A 22,640-nucleotide genomic window follows, 5' to 3' on the forward strand; every position below is an offset into this window, starting at 1 on the left:
ATGGGCCAGCAGAACCAGAAAAAGGGACCTGGTTACGGCAATTGGCTTAGGCCAGGCTATCTCTTTGTCCCTAAAGACCCAGGACTCACTTCTTTGCTCAGAGTCACTAGGAGGCTGAGGGACACTGGTAAGGGAATCTCACCATACTACACTCTCTCCTGACAAGAAACAGTTGATGACCCAGGTTCTTTTTACCCACTAAGTACCACAGAGGACCAGAGGGAGCCCCATGGTCACCAGATAATCATGGTGGAGAAACCAGTGTGATAAGGTGGATAGGAAGATGGTGACAGAGGTTGAGATCAGAATTGTAAAAGGACTGATTATGAAGATGCTTGAATGCTCTGTGAAGAAAGTTGAACCCTATCTGATAGACAGTAACTAGCCAATAGAGGTCTTAGTGGAGGGGAGGAGGTAGAGGGATAGAGGAGGACTCTTATTTGTGTAGCTAAGTAGCTTGATGGTATAAGAAGGACACCAAACATGGGTTTCAAAGCCACTTTGGCCATCCAGCTACATGATACTGGGCAAATCATTTAATCAGTTTTATGCTTTGTTTCTTCATTTGTAAATTGGGTAAGAACATATCCTCAGACTATTGTGTGAAGATCAAAGACTATCATGTGTACAAAACTGTTTTGTGAACCATAGTTTGCATTTCCCAAATAATAGATGAACGTTGTCTCACTTGTGCATGTTTCCATGGTTCAATTAAGATTCGATTATATATGTCAGATTTGACATCGTATATAACATTGTCATGAATAAATGATGATTATCTAATACATTAAGTGGACTTACTTAATTTTTAAAGAAGTGTACAACTCCAATACACAGCCAATTTCGTTCTTCTCTTGTGATACTGGCATATGCAAGGGAACATTTGAGTTTAAAGAAAATTAAAAGAATTCATCACATTTCTCCCTTTTGGCTGGAAGTTTCTCTGCTCAGATTTTTCACTTTACTGCAGTGAAGTTTCATAAGGGTTTCCCCATCACAGCAAATGTATGTTGCTTATTTCCACGCATAACAGATTATGCTTTCATTAACACTCCAGCTGCTGCATTTCTCTTCTAGCTTTTTAACATCCATAAATTCACATCTTTACATGTTCTTGTTACACAGATAATGTTCTACAAAGGCACAGAAATACAATCTGTTTTAAAATTCCAGAGTAATTTTAACGTGGACAAAGACATTTCTAAGATAATTATATTGAGAAGTTTGCTGCCTATATATTATTGTCTACAGAGTTACTGTTTTTATTTTTATTTTTTAAAGATTTTTATTTATTTATTCAGGAGAGACACAGAGAGATAGAGAGGCAGAGGGAGAAGCAGGCTCCATGCAGGGAGCCTGATGCGGGACTCAATCCCAGGACCTTGGGATCACACCCTGAGCCAAAGGCAGACGCTTTAACTGCTGAGCCACTCAGGCGTCCCGAGTTACTGTTTTTAATGCAGAGTGTCACTGTCCTGTCTTACCCTCTTCGTTCATCAACTTCACCCCCATATCCACTTTCTGTAAATTTTGGTCCTTTCTATTTATGTTCACATACTTCGTAATCCCAACTACTCCTTCACATGGAAGGACCTTAATTCTACTCATTCAAATTTGGCCTTTCTCCCAGATGATAATGGGAACTTTTCAACTTCTAGACATTTCTTGGCAACCCCAACATGGCTACTTCACATTTACATAAAACATACCATAGGATCCCATATTATATACAACACTCTCTTCCTATCTTCCAATCAACTCCACTCCTTTAAGTGAACATGATACAGAATTTCTGCTCGTCCAAATCTGAGACGTTAGAATCATCTTGGACTTGTCTTCTTACTTTTTCTGCCTGTCATCATCATTTTCCAATCAGTCATTAAAGTCCTCTCAGTCCACCCTTCAGGCAATTTCCCCAGCTCTTCATTTTCCTTGATCATCATTGTTATATAATAGTTACCACTTCTATTACTATATACCTGAATTGTGACACTAGCTTCCTCTGTCTTCCAATCTCTAATCTACGTCCTACCAAAATGTTTCCACTGCCTGCCACTTTGATGCTCAAAAACTTCAATAGGTCTCTACCGCCTAGAACATAAATTAAAAACTTTCTGACTGGCTGGGATAAATTGGACTACTCTTTCCCATTTTTCACAATAGGTTTGTAAATCCCAGCCTTTGCCAGGTAGTTTTGCAGTATCTCTTTGTGTAAGTAGAGTATACTTGCTCCCTGTTGAAGTTGATTGTGTGACTTGCTTTGACTGAGTAAAGATGAGTAAGCATGATGCAAACAGAACTTTGCTTGCATGTATTTCCCTCTCTGTGAGCTATGATGAGAAAAGCATGCCTGAGGCAGGCACTATCCCTGTAAGCTAGGCCCCAGTGTGCAGACACATGAGTGAACTGGAGCCCAACCTATAATCTGAGGTAGAGCTGCCCTGTCTGTCCCAAAGACTCAAGAGTGAGAAAAAGATGAATTTGTCACAAAGTCCCTGTGTTAGGGGGTTGTGTGTTACACAGCATTATTGCAGTAAGAGTAAAGTAATACATTGACTTTCTCAAATGCTCCTTCCCATATTTTAAATACTCTCATATGTAAAGACTTAAGTCTGGCAAAAGGGTCTCTATGACATGTCTCCTTAACTTTTTTTTTGACTATTTTCCTTACCATTTTCCTCTGCTTGTCCTTCAAGGGCCAATAAGTTTTCCTCTCCATTCAATTCTTCTCTAATAACCACAACCTACTGGGAAGTTTCCCTTCTTAAGACTTCTCAGTGTCCACATTTCTTGTTTCATACCTTAAACTTTGGTATTTAATTATCTAGAAGCATATATATGATTTTCTTACCATCCTGTTCTATACTTTTATGAACATCCAGTGTTTATTCCTCACCACATGTAGTATTAAGGGATCTTGTTATCTGTCTGTTTCCATGTAAACTTCAAGATCCTGAGGGCAGAAGCTGTATCTGACATTATGTCATCTGTCCAGAGGCAAATGCAGGACCTGACACAAAGTAACTAGTGTGGGAACCTCTCCAGTCTGTCTCCAGGTAAGGAAACTAGGGAGTCTCATTCCTTCTAGATTGGATCTTGGAGCTATGCTTTAGGAATCAGCAAAGACTCAAGCATCATCCAGTTTTCCTTTACTCTTCAACCCTGTTCTTCTCTGAATTCTTTATTATTTGGTATATTACAAATTATCCCCAAATGTAGCCCTAAGACAACATGTATTGTTTTACACAGTTTCTGAGATCAGGAATCTAGGAATGACTTACATAGGTAGTTTTGGCTTAGGGTCTGTCATGAAGTTGTAGTCAAGGTGTCAACTGGACTGAGGCTGGAGGATTCACTTCCAACCTTATTCCTGTGACTGTTGTTAGGAGATCTCAGTTCCTTGCCATGTGGGTCTTTACATAGGGCTACTTACAACAAGAAAATTTGCTTCCCTCAAAGTAAGTGATTCAAGGGAAAGTACCACTGAAATGGAAGCCATAGTACCATTTTCATGACCTCATCTTGGGGAAGTCAGACATTGTGACTTCTGCTTTATTCTACGTTCCATTACAGGTGAGTCACTTAGCCTAGCCCACCCTCCAAGGGAGTGGCAGTAGTCTCTACCTCTTCATGGGAGAATTTTCAGTTTATAGACCTATTTTTTAAGTCACTGCACCCTCCCCTGGACAGGCTGTGGAGGTGAATGCCATTTTTATTGCTTTACCTCCCTGGTTGCTCAGGCAAATAATCTGTGCATTTTTTTCTTCCTGGCTTTAGGATGTTGCTATCTAAACATGGAAATGATGTGAATAAGATGTGAAGGGAAGGAGCAAATTCCATAGGTCTCCAAGCATTCCCAAAGCCACTGGCCAAGATCTATAGTCTATGACTTTCTTTCTTAAATGGATGTCTCCTCAATCTTGGCCTCTCTTCTTTCATTCCTGAGAGTAAGCCGGGGGAGCTTTGGTGCTCCCTTTGGACCCACCTTTGCCCAGGTCATGATGTTGCTTCCTAAAGGAAGATTCCTCTCTTCTTCCTGAGGTCCTAGATGCAGAGAGTGCTGAATGCAGAGTGGCTAGAGGCCCTGAAATAGATCCTTTGTCTCAGCTGAGTTGTCTTCACCATGGGGCATCATCCAGGTGATCATCATCTTCAGGTCCGGGTAGCATCCTCTTCATGAGTCCTTGACACCACAGTAGGCATGGAAATTTTTCTTAGTTCCTTTCCCTGATAGACAACATGGTATACTGGAAATACATGAGCTTTGGAAGATTTCGAATCAGGCAGATGCTGGTTCAAAATCTAGCTCTAACACTGTCTGGGTTTCTGTATTTGGATAAGTTATTTAGCCTCTCTGAGCCCCTAGTGTTTCCATTTCTTTATCTTCATTTTAGAGGATAAAGTGAGGGTTGAACGAAACAGTATGTGGAGGTAAACAGCACAGTACCTGGCACATAATAAGCATCAACCAATGTTCACTCAGTAAGTGAATGAATGTGCTTCAGAGCTGCCTACAATAATTAAGGAAGACTGATTCTGAACATCCCTCTCTTGCTTGTAGAAACTGACAAAGAACTGGATTGTGTATTTCTGGGGCAGGATCTTGCTTGTCTATTTGTATTACATGATTTGCTGAGTGTCTTGAATACATTCTCTTGGAAGATTTTTCTATCTGCTTTGCTTTTTGTGACACAAAAGGATTGTAATTCATTTTGTATTTGAAAGCTGACAACACAATGTGAGGACAGCCGGAAAGAGCTTTTTTTTTTTTTTTTTTTTTTTTAAAGAATTCATATTTTAAGGAAGCTTCTAAGAACTGAGAGCTTGGTTTCTATGAAGAAGTATATTTTTCTAATGACTCGTCTATCTTAGCTATTTTGTGTCAAGATTGTCTTAGGAATGGGAAAAGGGGAAGTATGGGATAAAAGAGGTGAGACTGAACAGAGAGAATGAAATGCCACTTCTGATATTTACCTTCCTGCTTAGGGACCTTTCCCTATGTATATTTTTTTTCTTCTGTACTCTCAATGCAGAGAACTGCTCCTGCCTGATGGATGACACAATGCAATTTGCTTCTCTTACTTTCTTTCCCCCCAGAGATGCATGGTTTTGCCTTTAATATATTCAAGGGCAGCCTTTGCTGTGTCTGGATTGGCATTTGTAATTATACACTGTGAAAATATAACGTGGAGAGAGAGTTAACTCTTCTCCTAGATTTTAAAAAAGTTTAATGTGTTAATGCGTTCAAATACCCCCACCTGCGGAGCTGGAGATCCAGTGCCATTTGACTTATTTCTTCTGCATGATAATCACATTCTGTTTAAAAATCACATTCTCTTTAACAAATGAGTGTGTGCTGCTTTGTCCTGTGCTGTGCAGAAATTTTACAATGCTTAACCACCATTCCTCTTTAGTTATTTTCCAAGACATTTGATGTTCTCAACAGCATTAATTGCACTGAGGTCTAGTAGGTTGTAATTAATAAGATCAGACCTTACTTGTGAAGCGGAGCCAGTGAATGGTGGACATCTCACAGTACAGAGGCACAGGTGATCACCAGAGGAACTCAAATAAAGGATCAAAAGCTCTTTATACTATAAGCAATAGGATAATTTGATGACTGTGTGGATGGGTGATTTTACCTTCCACCATTGTCTTCCTTAAGTTTGAAAAAAATATGAGAATAGCTCAATTGCAATAACTAGAATTACTTCAATTTGGCAGACCACCCATGTGAAGTATCAAAAGACTTTTCTCCATTGCAAAAATGAGGATTTTTGCATATTGATGTGTACTTGATACTATCATTGATCTAAATGGACTAGATTAAAACTTTAGCATAAGAAGCTTAAGTGATTCAAAAGGTGGGACTCTCTGGGAACTAAAGGTTGTAAACTATAGTGAACATTTATTATTTTTTTGTTCTTTTTCCCATTTTGTAAAAAAACTTCCCCTTCTTTTTGCTGGGGAGCCACTTCTCACTCCCTTTTAACTCTTATGATTTAATTTCTACCAGTCCAGTCCAGGGCTGGGCTCAGATTGGTTTAAGCCAATTATCATTTCCCTATTTCCTGAGCGTAGCGTGATTGACTTGGAATGGGCAGGAGGCCCACGTCTGGTCAGTGAGCATCATATCCCAGGTTCATGTTTGACCATTGTAGGGAGAGCAGTGCTTCTCCCAATGGTTAGAAAACTGAGAAGAGTTAAGATTTAGAGTTTGGCAACCGCCTTGAGACCAGGAGGAGAGATCCTGTGTAAGAAAGAAATCACAGGAGGAGGGGAACAGAGATGTCTCAGAGATAAAGAGAACAGAATTCTTGAGAAAGTATTTGGGCCTCTGTCTTAAACTGACTTTAAGTATAATGCTAGCCCTAGAACTTCCTGGTTCAGAAGTCAAGAATTTTCTCTTTTCCTCACAGAGGATTTGATTTTCTGTTACTGGCAAATCAGAAGACTTCTAATCGAGTCAGACACAAGGAGGATTAGTGCTCACTCTCTGCATTAATGGGATCTATATATGAATGGGCAGGCATTATCTGGCACGTCTGGTTTGGTTCAGACTACCTGGCATTTCCAAGTCTCAGATGTATTTTCTAGTTGTTCTTTTTCTGTTTTTGTAGAAGTAAATTCTGGTCACTGATTACCAATATTCTGCATCTCTTTAAATTTCCACTCTTTAAATCTTATCCAAGCCTCAAGTAAGAGGGGAAATTTCATTAAAACAGTTTCCTACAGTATTGTCTTTTTATCTTCTCCTTTCCATATCCAAGTTGCCCTGCCAAATTTAATAATCGGCTTTGTGACTATATTATAAATCTCCTTTAATGTTCCTCTTTATTGTAATAAATTTTAATCTCTTAACTTCAGGATTCTTTCCTCTCCTGGGCTATTGAGATTTCCCAGGTATTTAAAATGATTCACCTGCTTGAGTAGTTTATTATCTACCACTCTCTATCCCCCCCGCCTCTCACAAAGAATCATGGCTTTTTGTAGAAATTACCACATTCACATTCAGGCTCTTTTTATGTTATCATGGTTTAAATTCTCTGCAAGTTGTTTCCAGAGTTTGTACAATGTTGTAACATTGGCATATAAATGTAAACAACTTAAGGCTGCCCCCTAAAACACATGTACGTGCGTGTGCAAGCACATGCACACATGCCTCTGTCATTCCAGTTTTCCAATGGAAAAGAGAGTTCCTTAGGTATCCAATCACTGCCTTAACCTCTCTTCTGTGTGGGAGCCCAAATGGTTCTTTCATTATTTATCTTTGAATTTTCAATCTGTACCTGAGTCAGGTAGGACCTAGTAGTATTTTTTTCTCCATCCCTTTGCCTCTATACAAATAAGGACTTAAATAAATCCAAGAAGCCTATTCTTACTTTCTTTAAAGAGCCTCCAAAAAAGGAAATTCAAAATCTTTTTTGGGGATCTATTTCATTGTCTTATTACTCTTTCATTTTCCGCTCTCTCCACGACTCCCTTCCATTATTAAGAGCAGTTTCTTCTCTTGATGTCTGCATCTTCTACCTGTCTGTCCATTTCTCAGTTCTGTTGGATCCACTTCTTTGATCTAGTTTTGAAACGCAGGAACATCCCCAGTATATGAGCTAATCTCAGTTGTAGAGGACTACAGTCAAACTTCCAGCTTTCAATTGAGTGTACCCACTAGTGTATTTAATGGGTACCTCAAATTCAGTATGTGCAAAGAAGACCTCATGGTGTTTCTACTCTCCTTGCCCTTCAGAGATAACTGTATTTTGTTTTGTTGTCCTCCCATGTTTCTTTTTCCATTTAGTAGCCCTATCTTCAACCTAATCACTAGCTAGAAAACTAGGTGATATCTTTGACTTCTCTACTTTTTATACTGCCTTCTGTAATATCTGATCTGTACCATATTAAATTCTTTCCCCCAAATGTCCTTCTTATCTGTTCTCACTTTTATCTTTTCCTGGGACAGGTTCTCCAATGGCTACTTAACTGGTCCCATTGTTTTGTTCCTCCTAGTATCTTCCATATTATTATCAATTTGATCTGTCTAAAATATAGAGCATTTAATGTAGGTTCTCTGCTCAAAAGTCATCAGTAATTGCTTATTGCCATAAGCTAAAATCAAACTTCTTGGCATGACTACAGACATTAAAAGCCCAGATTTGACATTCTCCTTTAGTCACTAATTGCCTGACTTGGGAAAATCTCATAGTTTCTCTATGCCTCACTTTCTCTACTGTAGGGATAACAAACACCTTCCAGAATGATCATAAGAATTAAACTATATGATACTTGTAATGCAGTTAATGCAGCACCTAATGCCTAGACAGCACTCAGAAAATGATCATTGCTAACATTAGGATTGCTGTTGTTATTGTGTACCAGTATAACAGTTACCAGCTTGGCCACCTTTACCTCTTAAGAGCTGTGTGACTATAGCAACCTCTCTGTCCTTGTTTCCTTATCTGCAAAATGAGGAAAATAATCATAACTTCATAAAGTTTGAGGGTGTTAAATTGGCTAATATAGAGTAGTGTCTGACCCACCGTAAAGCATTGCAAAAATGTCAGATCTTATTCTTGTTATTCTCAAGGATATCATGAAGTCATTTCTCAAAGTTATGGAGTCATACTTCTGTACCTTTGTCTCTACTGTTATGTGAGAAATATATGTCTCTGTTTTCTATCATGAATTCTTAGTTTTCTTTGTGCCCTGGGTCCATTTGGCATCTGGTGAAGTCTGTTAAGATGTTGTCAGAACATTTTTAAATGCACAATATAAAATCCATAAATTTACACAAAAAATGAATTATATTTAAAAATAATCAACAAAAGTTTAAAAACTGAATTTGTGTTAGAGTAATGTATGTGCTTTTCTAATGGACTCATAAATAAGATGTAACAATTGGCCTAATAATTACTGTAATTTCAAAGAAGCAATGAACATAAATAATATTTCAATTATCTATAATATAGAACATGCCATGAGAGTACCTGTGATTTCTACTTGACAGAATCACAGGTTCTACCAAAACTATTATGTGTATGGCTTATATTAGTAAATGAAGGAAATGTTAAATGTCAGAGATTGGTGAAAATCAAGATGTGATTTTTTTTCCCATTCAAATTCATAGAGTCACTCAAAGGCTCATAGAGTTCAAGAAGTTCTTATCTAGATCCTATACATATTTTAAAGCTGAGTTCAAACATGCTTTCTCAAAGTCCTACTTAATCCCAGCCAGTTGTACCTTCTTTATCCACTCATGGCACTATGTTCTTTTCTTTTTTTAAAGCTCCATATTTTTTTTTCCTCTGGCATGTTATTAACTCTATGCACATGTTCCTCCCCATCAAGGATGTCAGACCCATGGTCAGTCTTCATGCTGATACACAGTACCTGTGACTGAAGAGGCCATGGTTGGGTAGAAATGTGAGCATGAAGTGGGCAGCCATTACTTATCTCTATTTCCCTAACTGCCCATCGCAACATAAAGTACAGCATTTCTGAGAATGTAGCTCATTTCATTATAGTGTTATTTACTGTGCTGGTTCTGCTGCTTGGGCTGACAAATTGCCCCTCCAAAAGGCAGGTTCTAATCCCATATGCAATCCCTGCTCAGTGGCAATTTATATGACAAGCTCTCTGAGTTTAGGCAAATATCCTGATATTTTAGCTCAGTTATTCTGACAACAACAATTTCTGCCTTATGGAGTGCATATGTCACCAGAGAAAATCAGCTTCCTAGGCTTCCTGCCTGTTGCAGGAACATAAATTTTCATGGTGAACTTGAAATGCAAATTATGTGCCTTGATACTCTTTGCAAATCTTTGCTTGCACCTAGCAGCCATCTTTGCAGAACTTTGGGTAAAAGAGAGAGAGAGAGAGAGAGAGAGAGAGAGAGAGGAAGGAAGAGATAGAGGATGTAAGGAGGGAGGAAAGCTATGCTTTATTTTCTTTGTTGCCTGGTGTCCACCACTGAGCATACATTTTGAGTTTCATGTATTATGATTTTAGGAAAAGTAAGTAGATAATTAGTTTGAGAATTAACAAAAATTAATATCTTATAGTAAAAACTTGTTTTAGCGTTTTTTCCTAGTACTAATTTAGAGCAGGGTTTCTCAACTTTAATACTATTGACATTTTAGACTGAATAATTCTTATTTGTGGGGGGAGCCTGTTTGGTCTATTGCAGGCTATTTAACAGCATCTTTGGGTTATAGACAGTACAGGCTAGTAGTGTGCCTCCCCAAGTTGTAACAATCAAAAATGTCTCCAAATATTGCCATATGTCCCTGGGGTGGGGCGGGCGGGGGGAATAGCCCACCCTACCTCCTGCTCCAAACCAATAGAGAAACATTGATTTAGAGGATAATGGTTTCCTATTGTGTGTCAGACTCTGCTTTTTGTTTTACATATGTCTTCTAACTTAGTCTTCATGTAGTCCCATAAAGTAAGTGCTATCATTATCCCCATGCTTTAGATGAGAGAGAAGATTCAATGAGGTAAAGCATAGTGAAAAATAAGGGGAACTAATGGGAAGAGATGGAAAACTAATGCAAAGAGTCAGTCAGTCAGTACATGAAGTAGTCTAAGAGTAGGGATAGGAAATCTGTGGTACCATTGTATTACCTGTATGCCTAACAGATATGTCATAGCTACTTCTAGCAGTCTATCTTGAAGAGCTAAAATGATTATTAAAGTGGGCATTACTAATAGAGTAAAATTGACAAGGGAGTTAAGATTTCATTTACCACTCTGGTTGGACTAAGTCTTCTCCAAAAATGGATTTTTTTGTGTGACTGTGCTTTCATAGGTCACTTACAGATAAGTGACCACTGTGTAAGTACACTATCTGTATTACCAACACATAGGGAGGGTCTTTAGCATGCACCCTTAGTAAATGTTGGTACAATAAATATGTAGTACCTGAAATTTTACCACTGGTAAGTCCTGCATGAAGATATAACATTGCCATCTTTCTTTATTCTCATTTAAATGCATATACTTAAAAATATGTAGTATCTAGAGGTAATGACTGAATAATAACAGACTTATGCAACACTAAAAGTACAATTGTGGAGATCAATATATTCAGGTGGTAGATGAGGAAATTGAGGCACAGAGGGAAGAAAAAAATTTTCCAATACAAATTATGGACTAAGTCTGTATAGAAAAGTAATCCATGGAAACTAAGTTTCAGTTTTCCTTTTTACTGTATCATCCATGACTTAACACTTTACAATGAGCACCCTATAGGGCATTTTCTGTTGGAAAGGAAGGTCCTTGGTTAATTTAAAAAAATGTAGAAGGAAGTGGAGACATAGTAGTGGGAAGGAGGCTAACTCAGTAGGACAGAAGCAAAAGATTACAGGGAAGATCAGGGAAAACCATGGAAATACTTCATCAAAAGCTCATTGGCTGGGTTGAATTCAATAACAAATGTTTTTGAAATTATTCTTTTATATCTTCATTTAGTTTTCATTTGGAATGTTCTAGAGCCAGATTTTGCAAACGTAAAAGTCAAAGACACAGACAGGTCAGAGACAGATAAGGATTTTGAAGCTTCAGCAGCATAGGACAAAGAGAGGTAGGCTGAAAATGAACTAGGGATTTGTATTTAGAATGGCGTTAAGCTCCAGATCCTCTGTATTCATTCCCTTTATGTTGAAGCTCTAAGCACCCCCGCCCTGCCATGTGGTTGTATCTGCAAATAGGGTCTTTGGGAGGTAATTAAGATGAGATGATATTATAAGAATGAGGTCCTTGTGACAGTATTAGTGATTTTAAAGAAGAGATAGCAGAGAGTTCTCTCTCTCTGAGAAAGCTACCTCACGTCTCTATCTCATGAGGACACCGTGAGAAGGTAGCCATTGCTAGGAAGAAATACCCCACCAGAACTGGACCATACCTCATGAGGACACAGTGAGAAGGTAGCCATCGCAAGGAAGAAATACTTCACCAGAGCCCTGATTTCAGAGTTTCAGCCTCCAAAACTCTGAGAAAATAAATTTATGTTGTTGAAGTCACCCAGTCTATGGTATTTTGTTATGACAGCCCAAGCTGGTAAAGATAATGTTTCACCAAATAGAGAATATCAATAAAAAATATAAATTATTTAAAACAAAGAAGCAAATAGAAAATTGCAGTTGAACAGTATAATAACTGAAATGAAAAATTTACCAGAGGGATTATACAGCAGATTTCATTAGGAACAAGAAAGAATCAATGAACTTAAAGATGGATTAATTGAGATGATTCAGTTTGAAAAACAGATAAAAGAATAAAGAAAAATAAAGAAAGCCTAAGAGACTTGTGGGAGACCAAAGCACATCAGCATACTCTTATTGGAAGTTCTAGAAAGAGAGGAGAGAAAGTAAAAACATATTTGAAGAAATAATGGATAAAGTTTGATACAAAACATTAATCTACACATCGGATAAACTCAATGATTCCAAGTAGGGTAAACTCTAAGAGATAATACCTAGAGACATTATAGCAAAACAGCTGAAAGCGGAGACAATCTTGAAAGCAGCAAGAAAGAACAAAATTATCATGTACACGGTGTCCTCCATTAGAACAAAAGATGACTTCATATTAAAAGCATGGATCCCATAAAACATATTCAACATGTTGAAAGAATAAGATTGCTATTTGAGAATTCTATATCCAGCGAAACTGTATTTCAGAAATGGAGAAGTGAAGACATTGTCAGTAAGTAGAAACTGAGACTATTTTTTGTTGGCAGACCTACCCTGTGAGAAATAACAAAGTCCTTCAGGCTAAAATGAAATGATACTACAGAGTAACCTAAATCTATTAGAAGGAATAAAGAAGACTAGCAGGTTCTCTTTTATTTGTAAGTAAATATAAAGGCAGTATAAATGTATGCTTGGTTTATAACTCCTTTTTCTTTCATTTGATTTAAAGACATCTACAAAAAGCAATAGTTATTAATTTGTGTTGATGGACATTCAGTTTATAAAGATGTGATTTGTTTGACAATCAGTATAAGAAGAGGTAAGGAAATACAGAAATATAGGAACAAAGTTTTCATATGCTATTGAAATTAAGTTGGTATTAGTCTGAACTACAATGTTATGAACTAAAATGTTAATTGTAATCTGTAAGGTGATCATTAATAAAAAATAATAAAAGAGATGGCAAAATAATTAAAACAGTACACTAAAAAATCTGTTTAACATAAAAGGAAGCAAAAGTGAAGGAAAAGAGGAACAAGAAACCATAAGATATATACAGAAAATAAATAGCAAAATGGCAGGTGCAAATTCTACTTTATCAGTAATAACATTAGTTATAAGTGGATTGCATACTCCAAAAAAGGCAGAGATTGGCTGAATGAGTTTAAAAAAAAAATATCCAGAGTACCATCACCAAGATAGCAGCATAGGTCATTCCTCACTTTACTCCCCCTCACAAGAAAAACAACTGACAAGTATTTATAAACAAGACACCATAGAGAGACTTCTAGAACATGGGATGAGGCTGAAACATTTTCCTGTACCAAAGAGACCAAGATGGACTACATTAGAAGGGGAGGAGGAACAGCTAAATGCTGACCACATGGCTCTTCCTCTACGTCAGTTCTGAACAATGCAAAAGGAATTCCTTTTCCTCTAGTTGGAAAAGATTGCCCAGGGGAACAATCAAAACCCCAAGCATTGTGAGTTACTCTGTAAGAGCTTCTACTCTGGACTCACCTCACAGGCAATTATAAATATGTGCCCAACATTGATGCACCTAATAGGTAAAACAAAAACTAACAGAACTAAAATGGGAAGTAAATAGCAATATAATAGTAGTTAGGAATTTCAATATCCTACTCTCATCAATGAATACATCAGATAAATAATCAAAATAAGGAAATAGTGGGTTTGAACAACACTAAAAACCAAATGGACCTAATAGACATATACAGAACACTCTATCCAACAAGAGTAGGATACATGTTCTTCTCAAATATTCACGGACCATTTTCTAGGATATAGACCATATGTTCAGCCACAAAGCAAATCTTAGCAAATTCAAGAAGATTGAAATTATATTAAGTATCTCCTCTGACTCCAATGACATAAAACTAGAAAGCAATAGTAAGAGGAAAACTGGAGAATCCACAAATACGTGAAAATTAAACAAACTCTCTTGAATGATCAATGGATCAAAGAAGATATTAAAAGGGAAATAGAAAAGTTTCTTGACAAACAAAAATGGAAGCACACCATATCAGAACTTGAATGATGCAGCAATGGCAGTTGTAAGAGGAAATTTCATAGCAATAAATACTTACATTAAGAATCAAGAAAGAAAGGAGGAAAGACAATCAAGAAAGATCCAAATAAATAACCCAATCCTATACCTTAAGACATTAGAAAAAGAAAAAAAAAACTGGGCCCAAAGTTAGCAGATGGAAAGAAATAATAAAGATTAGAACAGAAGTAAATGAAATATTGAATAGAAAAACAATAGAAAAAATGAAATGAACTAAAAACTGGTTATTTGAAAAGATAAACAAAATTGACAAACCTTTGGAAAACATAGAATAAAAACTTCCTGGCATGGGTCTTGGCAATGATATTTTTGGAAATTACACCTAAAGCACAAGCAACAAAATACAAGTGGGATACATCAAACTAAAAAGCTTTCTGTGCAGCAAAGAAAACCATCAACAAAGTGAAAAGACAACCTATGGAATGGGAAAAAAATATTTTCAAACCATATATTGGATAAGGTTTATATCCAAAATATATAAAGAACTCCTATAACTCAATAGCAAATAAAAAACTCCAAATAATCCAATTAAAAGTGGGCAAAGGACCTGCTAGACATTTTTCCAAAGAGAGAATGTATGACTAATGTACATGAAAAGGTATTAAACATTGCTAGTCATTAGGGAAATAAAAATTAAAACCACAGTGATAGATCACCTCATACCTGCTAGAATAAAAAAAAATTAAAAAAACTGGCATGGATGTGGAGAAAAGGGGGAGCCCTTGGGCACTGTTGGTAGGATTGTAAATTGGTGCAGCCACTATGGAAAACAGTATGGAGATTGCTCAAAAAATTAAAAATAGAACTACCATATAATCCAGGAATTTGAATTCTGGGAAAATAGCCAACAGAAAAAAAAAAAAAACACTGACTAGAAAAGATTGCTATACTCTCATGTTCATAACACCATTATTAATAATACCAAGACATAGAAACAACTGAGTATCCATTAATGGATTAATAAATGAAATTTGTGCTATATATGTACAACTGAAATTTTATTCAGCCATAAGAGATGTGGAAATCCTATTTGCAACAACATGGCTAGAACTTGATGGTATTATGCCAAGTAAAATTTGTCAGAGATATAAAGACACTACTATATAATCTCACTTATTTGTGGAATCAATAATAAAAAGCTACCAAATTTATAGCAAAAGAAGTCAGATTTGTGGTTACCAAAGGCAGGGGGTGGAGGAGCGGGGGAATTGGATGAAGGTGGTCAAAAGATTCAAACTATCAGATAAATAAATATTAAGATGTAATGTACAACATGATGACTATAGTTAACACTGCCATAGGATAAATAGGTAAATTGTTAAGGGAGTAAATCCCGAGTTCTCATCCATGAATAAATTTTTTGGTATCTTTTAAATTTTATTTTAATTCTGACATACTTAACATGCAGTGTTATATTAATTTCAGGTATACAATATAGTGATTCAACTACTCTGTACATTATCTAGTGCTCATCACAACAAGTTTACTCCTTAATTCTGTCATCTATATCACCCATCCCCCCCACTTCCCCTCTGGTAACCATCAATTTGTTCTCTTTAGTTAAAAGTCTGTTTCTTGGTTTATGTCTCTTTTTTCCTTTACTCATTTGTTTTGTTTCTTAAATTGCACATATGAATTAAATCGTATAGTATTTGTCATTCTCTGACTGACTTATTTTGCTTTGCATTGTAATCTCTAGCTCCACTTGTATCATTGTAAATGACAAGATTTCATTCTTTTTGATGGCCGAATAATATTCTGTTATATATATGTATATATACATACATATACATACATATATATACACACACAGCACATCTTTTTTATCCATTCATCTATCGATGGACACGGGCTACTTCCTTTTTTTTCTTTTTAAAAATTGTATCTCTATGGTGATGGATGTTAAATAAACTTTTTGTGGTAATCATTTTATAATATATAGTAATCAAACTATCATGGTGTATATGTTAAGCTTACACAACGATGTATGTCAATTATTTCACTAAGACTGGAAAAAATAATTCCACTGAACTCTGTCTAAAAAGATATGGTTTATATTCAAAGACACAAATAGATTGAAAGTAAAAAAATAGAAAAATATATACCATAAAAAAATAACCCCATAATCTAGAGTGGCTCTACTAATAGTAGACAAAATAGACTTTATGATAAAGCTTGTTATTAGACATATAGAAGGATATTTTATAATTATAAAAGGTTAATTTCACCAAGATGGTATAATAATTATAAACGCTTATAAACTAAACAATATAGTCCTGAATACATGAAGCAAAAACTGATAGAATTGAAAGAGAGTCAACCAATTAAACTTTAATAGTTGGAAACATCAATGTTCTATTTTATAGAATAGCTAAAACACCTGGATAGAGGATGAACAAGGAAAAAGAAGACTTTATCAACACTAAACAAACTATACCTAATACATCTATAGGGTTCTCATTCAGTAACTGAATTCTCAGTGCATTGGGAACATTCTCCAGAATGGATCATATATTAGGCCATAAAACAAGTCTCAATACATTTGAAAGAATTGAAATCACACAAAGTATGTTGTTCCCTGATGACAATGTAATGAAATAGAAAATTAGCAACACGAGGATATTTGGAAATTTCCAAATATGTGGAAATTAAACATTATCTTCCTGAAAAACCTAAATAACCAGTGAGTTGAAGATAAAAATCACAATGGAAATTAAAAAATACTTTGAAATGAATGAAAAGAAAAAAATGTATGCTTTATTAATATAGAAATGAAAATCCTTTACAAAATATCAGTGAACCAAATCCAACAACATATAAAGAGGATTATATACTAGGATCAAGTGGGATTTATCCCACAGCTATACAAGGCTTGCCTAACATACAAAAGTCAATCAATATAATATGCAACATTAATAGAACAAATGGGAAGAATACATTTGATTATACTAATAGATGCAGCAAAAGCATTTTGCAAAGTCCAAAATCCTTTCATGATGCAAACAGTCTCAACAAACCATGAATAGAAAGGAACTTCCTCAACCTGATAAGGAACTTCCTCAATCCATCAAAGCCCCATAGTAAATTAGCATCATACTTTAAGTGTGAGAAACTGAAATATCCCCCCAAGATCAGAAAAACAGCAAGGAAGTCCACTCTCATCAATTTTAGACAAATAAAAGAAAAAGAAACAAAGGGATACCATATGATTCATGGGGGGAAAGTATAGTCTTTTCAAGAAACAGTGCTAGGACAACTGGATGTCCACATGCAAAAGAATGAAGTTAGATTCCTACCTCATGCCATTAATAAAAATCAACCCAAAATGGATCAAAGACCTAAAGGTAAGAGCTAAAATGAAAAAAACACTTAAAAGAAAAGAAGTATAAATCAATATTTCTGACCACTGATTAGGCAGTGGTTTGGCAAATATGATACTAAAAGTACAGACAACAAAAAGGAAAAAAAATGGATAAATCAGACTTCATTAAAGTTTATATGTTTATTCTTCAAAGGATACTATGAAGAGAGCATAAAGACATCCCACAGAAAGGGAGAAAATATTTGCAAATTATATATCTGTTAAGGAACTACATACAGAATATATAGAGAGCTTTTACAACTCAAAAATTAGAAGACAAAAGCCTAATTAAAAATCGGGGAAAAGATTTGAATAGGCATTTCTCCAAAATAGTCAATTAGCACATGAAAATGCTCAATATCACTAATTATTAGTGTATTCCAAATAAAAATCTCAATTGGATACCACTTCACATGCATTAAGATGGCTATGATAAAAAAGACAGACAGTAATAGCAAACAAAAAGATGTAGAGAAATTGGGGCCATCCTGTTTTGGAGATGGAGATTGGTACAGGCACTTTAGAAATCAGTTTGGCAGTTCCATTGAGCTATCATTTGACCCAGAAATTGTACTCCTTGATATATCTCCAAGAGAAATGAAATTATGTTCACAGGAAACTTGCACATGGAATTTCAAAGCAACATTTTTCATAATGATCCAAACATGGAAATGACCCCAGTGCCTAATAATTAATAGATAATGAAAGTGTGGTGTGCCATTAAGAAGTATAAAAATAATGAAGTACCAATATAAGCTACAGCCTCCATGAACTTTACAGCCTCATGCTAAGGGACAATAGCTAACTAAAAAAGGCCACATATTATATGATTTCATCTATATGAAGTATCAAGAATGGACAAATCCAAGAAAATATTAAGTTCAACAGTGGATGCCAGGATTTCAGAGGAAGGAAAGATGGAGAGTGACTGCTAATGGGTATGGGATTTCTTTTGGGGGTGATTATAAGGTTCTGGAGTTAGTGGTGATGATTATACAATGTCATGAAGAGTATTAAATGAATAGTACACTTTAAAGGTGTGGATTTTGTGGTATGTGAATTATGTCTCAAAAAGTATGATAAAAACTCATATTCAAGTTATTTCACCCTTAAAAAAGAGTAGATGTGATTGTGTCAAATAAGTAAGAGCAGGAAGAGCATCCTCAGATTTTTATAAAGGAACTGTTTGGGCACTGGGAAGTCATAAAATGTGCCACTCACATACACTTCAAGCTACAAGCATACTACAATTGATGCCAGACAGAGGACAATACAATGGATTCCAAAACAAGATATTCCCTGTACTCCTGGTGATTCAGTTCTAAAAGATTTAGTAACTAGCATCATAGTGATGACCATTGATTTTATAATAGACATAATCACTCCAGAAAAATCTAGAGCTGTGCTGTCCAATATAGTAGTCACAAATCACATGTGTCCATTCAAATTCAAATTCAAATTCAAATTCAAATTAAATGCAATTACAACTCAATTCCCTAGTTGTACCAGCACATTTCAGATGCTCAGGAGCATAGTTGGCTACCATACTGGACAACACAGAGCAGTCCCATCATTGTAGAAAGTTCTGCTGGACATGATTGGTTTTGAGAGACATGAATAGAGAACAGAAGGAAGGGAAGGGGAACAGTAAAGGCGTCTAATAAAAAACCTTCCAAAATTTAAAAATCCTGGGAATTCCAAAACCTTCTAAAAGTTATTCAACAATCAGAGCACTGAGCACCTGTCTACTATGGGTCATTCTAATCAATAGCAATTGATTAATTGATCCATTGATTTATTCAGTATTGTGGAATAGCAACTAATACAGAAATCTATGCTTGGGACATGGTATAAAATAACCAAACTGTCATAGTGTCTCTTCTCAAGCAGCTTACATTCCAGTGGAAGAGATAGCCCTTAATCAGCTTTGGCATAAAGAAATATAAAATGACAAATGTGATAATCACTCTGATGGAGAGGTATCTGGACCAGTGAGAACATATGGGTGGTTTGCTTGACCTACTGTGGAACATCTTTTCTAAGGATGGGGACACCTGAGATGGGATTTAAATGAATAGATTAAGAAAAAAGAAGAACAAGTCAGCCCAAAGACAGCATGCACAAAGGCCCTGGAGCATAGGGAGTTTGACAGGAAGAAGGAACTGACAGGTCCACTGGGGACCATCACAGAAAGCGAAGGGAAGCTGGGTATGAGCTGAGGCTAAAAAAAGTGGAGTCACTATTCTCTGTACCTGAAGCACCAGCATCAGCTGCAAACTTGATTCTAAGTCTCTACCCCAGGCCTACTGTGTTAAAATCCCTATTTAACAAGATCCTCAGGTGATTAGTAGGCATATTATTTGAGACATAGTCTATTTCAAGAGTCCACAAACTGTGGAATGCAGGCCAGATCCTCCCTCTGCCTGTGTTTATGTAGAGAGTTTTATTGGACCACCATTTTGCCTGTTCATTTATGAAGTATCTCTGGCTGCTTTCTTGCTGCAGTGGTGTAATGCAAAGGTTGCCACCTCTGAGGCATTGGTTGGCTGGCAATGCTGAAAATGTTTACTATCTCGCTTTTTACACAGAAGTTTCCTGATCCCTTGTTTATACTGTGCCATACCTCAAAGATAGCATTAAAGATTTGGCACTTATTCTGAAAGCAGAGGAAACCTGTGAAGACTTCCCTTTTGGAAGGATTGCTCTGGCTGCACAGAGGTAAAAGGCAAACAGACAGCAGAGGGGTGCTCATTCTCAGTCTGAACTTGGATGATCCTCCACAGTTTCTTCCCTGTTGTCCTGGGCTTCCATCTTCAAGGAGAGTCTTTGACAAAAGTCCTTATGACTACTCCCTGAAGAAGACCTATTGGGGCCATCTCAGCTCCCAGGAGCACAATCAAAGGATAAGGAGGCTCCTAGGAACTTTGGCTCATTCTGAACTGAACTGAACTATTGGGGTGTCCTGGATCAGCTCCAATAGCAGTTCCCCAGGTTCCTCCCTCACCTGATGGCACAGATGGAGAGCATGTACTACACACTCCAGAAGATCTGACAGGGTCTTCAGGAACATCATAAGCAGGCAGAACACTTCCTGCAGACCATGGAGACCTGGAGCCAAACTCTGGCTTCCCTGCCCAGGGAGTACCAGATGAGCTCAGTCTCCTCTGGTGAGCAGCCTCACCAGAATTGCTAGGGGCCACACTGCCCCAGGCTTCCCTGTACCCCGTGGTCAAGACCCCACAGCCCTCCAGTCTCCAGGGGCCACACTTTAGAGCTGTCATGGCTACAAGGTCATCAGACTGGCCCAAGGAGCCCTCTAGAGCAGATGCTGCTCTAGTCCACTAGCTGGACATGCAGCCTTCCAGAGCCTCTGAGCCCTAGGATGTTGTGACTGAGCTACTCTGGCAGAATTTGTTGAGACCCACATTAAGGTGGGTTAGCTATAGAACAAGAAGACACAACAGGCACCAGGCCTGGAATGCCAGGACCATATTACTTGGGACTGGAGCCATGTACCAAAGACACTTTTCTTCTCAGCCTACTTGTGCTTCCAATCCCAGTGCCCCTTGAGGGTCCTAAAGAAGGGAGCACAGAGCCAGGCACCAAAGCAGAGGGGGTGCTATCCCATGTGGCCCAGTAGTCTGCTTGGAGAATCTATCTATTTCTGAAGCCCATATGCTGGGACCCTGAGGACTTTGGGGACATGTGAAAAAGACCAGGCGTTGTGTTGGCAATCCAAGAAGTTGACCATCCCACATAAAATGGAGAAGATGGAGATGCTAAAACATGGGGAATCAGTGCTGGCCAGGGCTGTCAGCAGCTTCATGTGACATGGATTCATCTATGGGGAGAGTGGTGTCAAAGTATGGAGCCTGGTCAACCAGGTCGTAGAGGAAAGGTTTCCTGAGAGCCACCTGTGTGTACAGACCCACCAGGTGTACTTGCACACCTGCCTACTGTCCTCAAACAGCATTACCATGCTGATGAGTGGCCATAACCTGGCTGGTATGTGTATGTGGGGCTTGACAGTGCCCTCCTTGCATATGAAAGATGAGTTGCCCTGTGTACGTCTCACCTGCCAGGCCCTGGCCTCCTGCCCTGAAGACAACTTGGCCTTCATTGGCTTCACTTGATGGCACAGTCAGGATCAAGGACCCTGGGCCACCCAAATGGAGGGAAGAGCATTGCTAATAAAGACCAGAACATCTGGACTGGGGGTATGGGGAGTGGGGATGGATCTGGACACCTGCCTATGGTGCTGGGACCTGAGGACCACTGGGGAGCCCAAGAAATACCAATTTGAGTCTTAGATAATGAGCCTATTCCCTAGTCCTCAGGAGGACTGGGTGCTGGTGGGCATAGCCAATGGCCAACCGGCTGCAGTCCATCTAAGTGGGCCAGAAGCATGTGGTGGGGTATAAAGAGGAAACCATCTTGGGTCTCAAGTTCTCCCCTCTTGCTTACTGGTGGGTGAGCATTGAGATGGATGACCTAGTCAGCATCTACAGCATGCCTGCAGTGACCACAGAGTTCTAGGTACTGGAGACTTCTTCCATCCTATGCTGTGATGTGTCCCTCAGTAATTGCCTGGTTGTCACAGGGTCCAATGACCACACCTCGGTGTACCAGATCACCTACTGAGGGGCTTAGCACTATGGTTCTGACTTGGGATCGTTTTTTGGTCTTTTTCCTCCAACAAAGTGGCGGCATTGTGGTGGGTGGGCTGGGTTTCTTTCCCATTGCACATTTGGGCCAAAGATCTTTGTAATATATGTGTAATAAAGCAATTGGAAAAAGTGGAAAACAAACAAACAAAAAACAAAAAAACAAAAAAACAAAATAGGCACACAGAACTTGCTCCAGAGGAACTTAGGGTGAGAACCCACTTTGTCTCCCAAATTGGTTGTTGACTCTTTTCAGGAGGAAGAAGAGTATATTACTGCCTAGTTGTTTGTTGTTGTTAACTCCTTCAGTGCCTGGCAGAGTGCTGTTTAGCCAGAGA

General features: G+C 37.7%; 1 pseudogene; it reads left to right on the top strand.

The window, feature by feature from the left end:
• Positions 1-22,279, top strand: LOC144291084 (transducin-like enhancer protein 6 pseudogene; annotated as a pseudogene).
• Positions 22,280-22,640: the final 361 nt, after the last annotated feature.

Source organism: Canis aureus, chromosome 19, assembly GCF_053574225.1.
Source record: "Canis aureus isolate CA01 chromosome 19, VMU_Caureus_v.1.0, whole genome shotgun sequence".
Lineage (NCBI taxonomy): Eukaryota > Metazoa > Chordata > Mammalia > Carnivora > Canidae > Canis > Canis aureus.